This window comes from Lepus europaeus, chromosome X, assembly GCF_033115175.1.
Source record: "Lepus europaeus isolate LE1 chromosome X, mLepTim1.pri, whole genome shotgun sequence".
NCBI lineage: Eukaryota > Metazoa > Chordata > Mammalia > Lagomorpha > Leporidae > Lepus > Lepus europaeus.
In genome coordinates, this window is record NC_084850.1 from 9,341,304 (window position 1) to 9,346,803 (window position 5,500).

Sequence of the window (5,500 nt, forward strand, 5' to 3'; positions counted from 1 at the left end):
GATATGCTATTCCCACCTTATGTACTAGTTGTAGAAACTGGGGATAATTGCATTACTACCTCTAATCCAAGATTTAATACTAGGTGCTCTGGGGCTGGCACTGTGGCATAGCGGGTAAAGGCCACTACCTGCAGTGCTGGCATCCCATGTGGAAGCCGGTTCAAGACCCAGCTGCTCCACTTCTGATCCAGCTCTCTGCTGTGGCCTGGGAGGGCAGTGGAGGATGGCCCAAAGCCTTGGGCCCCTACACCCGCATGGGAGATGCAGAAGAAAATCCTGGCGCTTGGATTTACATTGTCGCAGTTCTGGCCATTGCGGCCAATTCTGGAGTGAACCATTGGATGGAAGACCTCTCTCTCTTCCTCTCCTTTTCTCTGTGTAACTCTGACTTTCAAATGAATATATCTTTAAAAAAATACTAGGTGCTCAATAAATATTAGCTATTGTTTTCAGTAACTTTAATAATTAAGTTGATACCAGTACCTGTAAAAAGCAAACCCCCAAGCAGACACTTACTTCTCACCTACATAAAGTCCTCAATGGATGCTCCTGACCAGCAAATGCTTCCATGTCATGTGGTGATTCAGCAGCCTATAAGATTTCCATCTCATGAAGCCATATTATTCAATCAGCTCAAGATCATCAGCTCCTCTGCTTCAACCCAGTGAGATAACCTGGAGAATATCCAGTCAAAGATTATTCTTGGATGTGACACGATTTATTACCAACTCAAATCTCCTTATGCATTATTGGTCTATTTGGATTTATTTTTTTAATTTTCCATGATTTAGTCTCAGTTGTATGTATCTAAATTTTATCCATTTCTTCTTGCTTATCTGGATTGTTAATGTATAGTTTTCCATAGAAGTCCCTATAATCCTTTATATTTCCATAGTATAACTTGTAATGTCTCTTTTTCATTCTAGTTTCAGTTATTTGAGTCTTCTCTCATTTTTTATTAGTCTAGCTAAAAATTTGCTGGCATTATATTTTAAAAAATTAACTTCTAATTTTATTTTTTTTCTAATGTCTATTTTTTTATGTGTTCTGTGCTAGTCTTTATTGTTTCCTTCCTCCTTCTATCTTTGGACTTATTATGTACTTCTTTTTCTATGTCTTTGAGTGTAGTGTTAAGTTGTTTATTAATGATCTTTTTTCTTTTTTGATGTAAGTATTCGTAGCCATAAAATTCCCTCTTAGAACTTCTTTGGCTGCAAGCATTCCTTAAGTTTTGGTATGTTGTGCTTCCATTTCATTTGTCTCAATATTTAAAATTGTTTGACCTATTGGTCATTCATGGCTATGCTGTTTAATATCCACACATTTGTGAATTTCCAGTTTCATACCAATGTGGTCAGAAAAGATACTTGATGTGATTTCAGTCTTCTTCAATTTGATAAAACTTGTTTTGCGTCCCTATATTGGTTCTTTCCTGAGGAATGCTCTATGTGCACTTGAGAAGACTGTGTATGTGGCTGCTGTTGGATGGAGTATTCTGTAAATAACTGTGAGGTCTATTTGGTCAAAAGTGTAGTTCAAGTCCAATATTTCTTCATTGATTTTATGTCTGGATGATTTGTTGTTGAAAGTGAGGTATTGAAGTCCTCTACTATTACTTGTGTTGAAGTCCTCTGCTATTATTTGTTTTCCTACCTTTTTTTTTCCAAAATTGACAAATCAAATTTGTATATTTTAGGGGTCTTCAAAACGTTTATGGAAATAAATATTATGAAAACCTCTGCATTGATTTCACTTCTGTGCATCAAAATATCCAGTTTACTTTGAATTTCCACAAAATTTTTGAACTTCCCATGTGTACTGGGAGCAAAATGTAATGTTACGATATGTGTATATTTTGTGGATTATTTAATAAGACTGATAAATGTGCCCATCGCCTCATGTATCTATCATTTCTCTGTGATAATAACATTCAAAATTTAATTTTAGCCATTTCCAAAATCCAATAAAATATTTTAAACTATACTTGCTATACTCTTCAATATACGTTCTCCCACCTAATTTAAAATTAGTGCCATTTGAATAACATCTTCCATTTTTCCATGTACCCCTTGCAACCAAACCTCTGGTAGTCCCATTTCTACTCTTTACTTCTGTTTTCATCTTCTTTGTATTTCCCATGAGTGAGATAATGCAGTATTTGTCTTTCTGTGCCTAGCTTAATTTACTTGTCATAAGGTCCTTTTTGGTAGTTAATTTTGCAAAGGACAAAATTCCCTTCCCCTCTTTGGACTAACTAGTATCTCATTTTGTACATACTACATTTTCTTTATCCACTTATCTGTTAATAGACATTTAGTTTATTTCTCTTTTTTTATTTGAATTTGCTTTTACTTTATGCTGAATTTATTCCCCAGGCATAAGTTTTTGTTTCTTTAGTTTCTTCTGGGATATCTTTTCTTTCTGTGCCACATCCTTTTCTGGTTTTGGAACAATTTGTTCCTTTTCAGTGAGTATTATCTCAATGTAGCACAAGGATTTCATGTATGGGTTAATCCAACCTTGGGCTCTATAAGTTTGGTGGCGCATCTTGTGTGCTTTGTTTATCCAGATATGTTCAATGACCGGAGTCTACATCCAAACCCTTAAGCTCAGAATCACTCGCTGCATGTTTAAGCATGTGCAAAAGAAACTCAGCACATTTTTGGGAGCCACCGACCCTGTTTCTAGTCCCACTGCTTGGCCTGGGCACATCCATCAACTCCATCATTGTAATGATGGAATGGCACACATTGCTTCTTTAATATGACATCTTTCAGACACCTGGTAGCTTTTGGTATATGCATGCCCTTGATGGCTTAGGCAGTTTTTTGGGTGTCCTTGAAGTGAACACAAAAGATTTGAATCTCTTAATTTACATAATTTTGTGGAGTTTTCTGGGTCAAGTGAGTACCAAGCCATTTTCACCAAGCTAGGTTGCTAGAAATATCTTTGCAAGTGTGAATAATACTGCAATGAACATGTGAGTTCAGATATCTCTTTACCACACTACTTTCATTTCTATTAGATATATATTCAGAAGTGGTATTTCTGAAATATATATATATATAATATACATAATAGGTTCTATTTTTAGCTATATGTGAAATATATCATATGTAATATAATAGATTCTATTTTTAGCTATTTAAGGAACTTCCATACTTTTTTTCCAAAATGGCTACACTAATTTATGTTCTCACCAACAATACACAAGTGCTCTCTTTTCTCCATATCCTTTCCAACATTTAGAATCTTTCATTTTTTGATATGCACCTCACTATCAGGTATAATGTGATAGTATATTGTGGTTTTAATTTTCATTTTCCTGGTGTTTTCAGTAGTGTGGAGTATAAATAATAGAAAGAATTGACACAGAAAAGGAAGAAATCAATTGTTCCTAGTTGTAGACAACATGGTCTTATAAGAGAATGCATAAAGAATCCCATAGAAACTATTAGAACTAATAAACTCAGTAAAGTTACAGGATATAAAACCAAGATAAAAACATCAGCAGGACTTCTATACAGTAACAATGAGCTACCTGATAAAGAATTCAAACAATCTTAATTAAAATAACACAAAATAGAATAAAATACTTAGGGATAAACTCAGCCAACAAAGGGCTTATATTGTGGCAAAGCCAGTAAAGCTTCCACATACAATACCAGCATCTGATATCAGAGTGCAAGTTTGGATCCTAACCACTCTGTTTCTGGTGTAGCTCTATACTAATGAGCCTGGGAAAGCCGCAGATTATGGCTCAAGTGTTAGGTCCTTGACATCCACGTGGGAGACCGTAAGGGAGTTCTGGGCTCCTGGCTCCTGCCTGGTCTAGCCACAGACATTCTGCTATTTGAGGGGGAGAACCAGTGGATGGAGGATACTGTTCTGTCTCTATCTCTCTCTCTGTCTCCCACTCTCTGTAACTTTTTTAAATAAATAAATCTTAAAAAAAATTAAACTACAGAGAAGTCAGGTTTGTACAATGAAAATTATAAAACATAGATGAAAGAAATTGAATGAGACACAAATAAATGGGAAGATAGGTGTTAATAGATTGGAAAAATCTTGTTTTGTAATTTTTGTTTTTAATTTTTATTAATATAAAGAGAACAGATTTAATGTATTTTGTAGGTACAGTTCTAAGAAGATAAACATACTTACCTCCCTCAATCCTTCTCCCTCCTTCCTTTTCCTTAATTTCTGTGAAAACACATTTTTTTCTGTAAAAGATTTATTTATTTATGTATTTATATATTTATTTATTAGAAAAGCAGAATTACAGAGAAACAGAGGCATAGAGAGAGAGACAGTGACAGAGAGAGAAACAGAGAAAGAGAAAGAGATAGAGATCTTCCACCTGCTGGGACATTCCCCAAATGGCTGCAATGGCCAGAACTGGGTCTAGCTGAAGGCAGGGGCCTTGAACATTTTTTTTTCACAAATTTGTTGACTGCTTGAATTTTTCTTTTTGGGAAATGCCTATTTGTATGTTTTGCTTATTTTGAACTATGGTGTTTTTACTTTTTACCTGTTGAGCTTTATATTGGTGGAGAATTAAGCACTTGACTGTGATGTAAATTAAAAATATGATATCTCAAAAATGAAAAAAGGAAGGTAGGAAGGAAGGGAGGGAGGAAAGAAGCAAGGAAGGAAGGAAAGAAAGGGTAGGGAGCAAAAAGGAAGGGGAGAGAAGGAAGGAGAGTAGAAGAAAGGGAATATTATTATAGTATTAGAATTGTATCTATGGACTACATTCAATCTTTTCTATTTGCATTAACATCACATTAACATGTGAAAAATAAAGTCAGGTGGTAAAAATTGAGTTGATGAAATAAAAAATAGACAATGACATTGTGTGAGAATAAAATACATCTGATCTGTACAGCAAAGGAAACAATCAATAAAGAGATAACCCACAGAATGGGAGATAATATTTGAAAATCATGCATAAGAAGCTAATTTTGTAAAATATAGTAAGAATTCAAACAATTTAATTACAGGAAAACAAATAATTATTCAAAGACAGGACAATGACATGATTATTAAGTTCTCAAATGATGACCTACAAATGCCAACACATGTGTGATATAAATCAGATAAAATAGACGTTAAGTCAAAAAGACATAGGCCAGCACTGTGGCGTAGTAAGTAAAGCTGCCACCTGCAGTGTTGGCATCCCATATGGGTGCCACTTCGAGTCCCAGCTGTTCCACTTCTGTTCCAGCTCTGCTATGGCCTAGGAAAGCAGTAGAAGATGACACAAGGTGCGCCAACGTGACTGAGAAAGAGACAGTGTGTCGGACTCGGAGAGGTCCCCCCTGGATTTCGGCAGGAAGGCCCCTCGGTGTTCTGTGTGCTGTTCGGTTCTGTGAGGGTGAGCACAGAACCCCCTCCTACGCCCCTTTCCTTGTCCTTGTCCTCGGTCTAAGTGACCCCAGGTTAGCACACACTGCCCTGAAGCGTACGTCGCTTCTCGGCTCCTCCTTTTACTTTTGGT

General features: G+C 35.9%; 1 pseudogene; it reads right to left on the reverse strand.

Moving 5' to 3' along the window:
* Window positions 1–2,364: 2,364 nt before the first annotated feature.
* On the reverse strand, window positions 2,365–2,919 carry LOC133753223 (large ribosomal subunit protein uL22-like; annotated as a pseudogene).
* Between the last annotated feature and the right edge of the window lie 2,581 nt (window positions 2,920–5,500).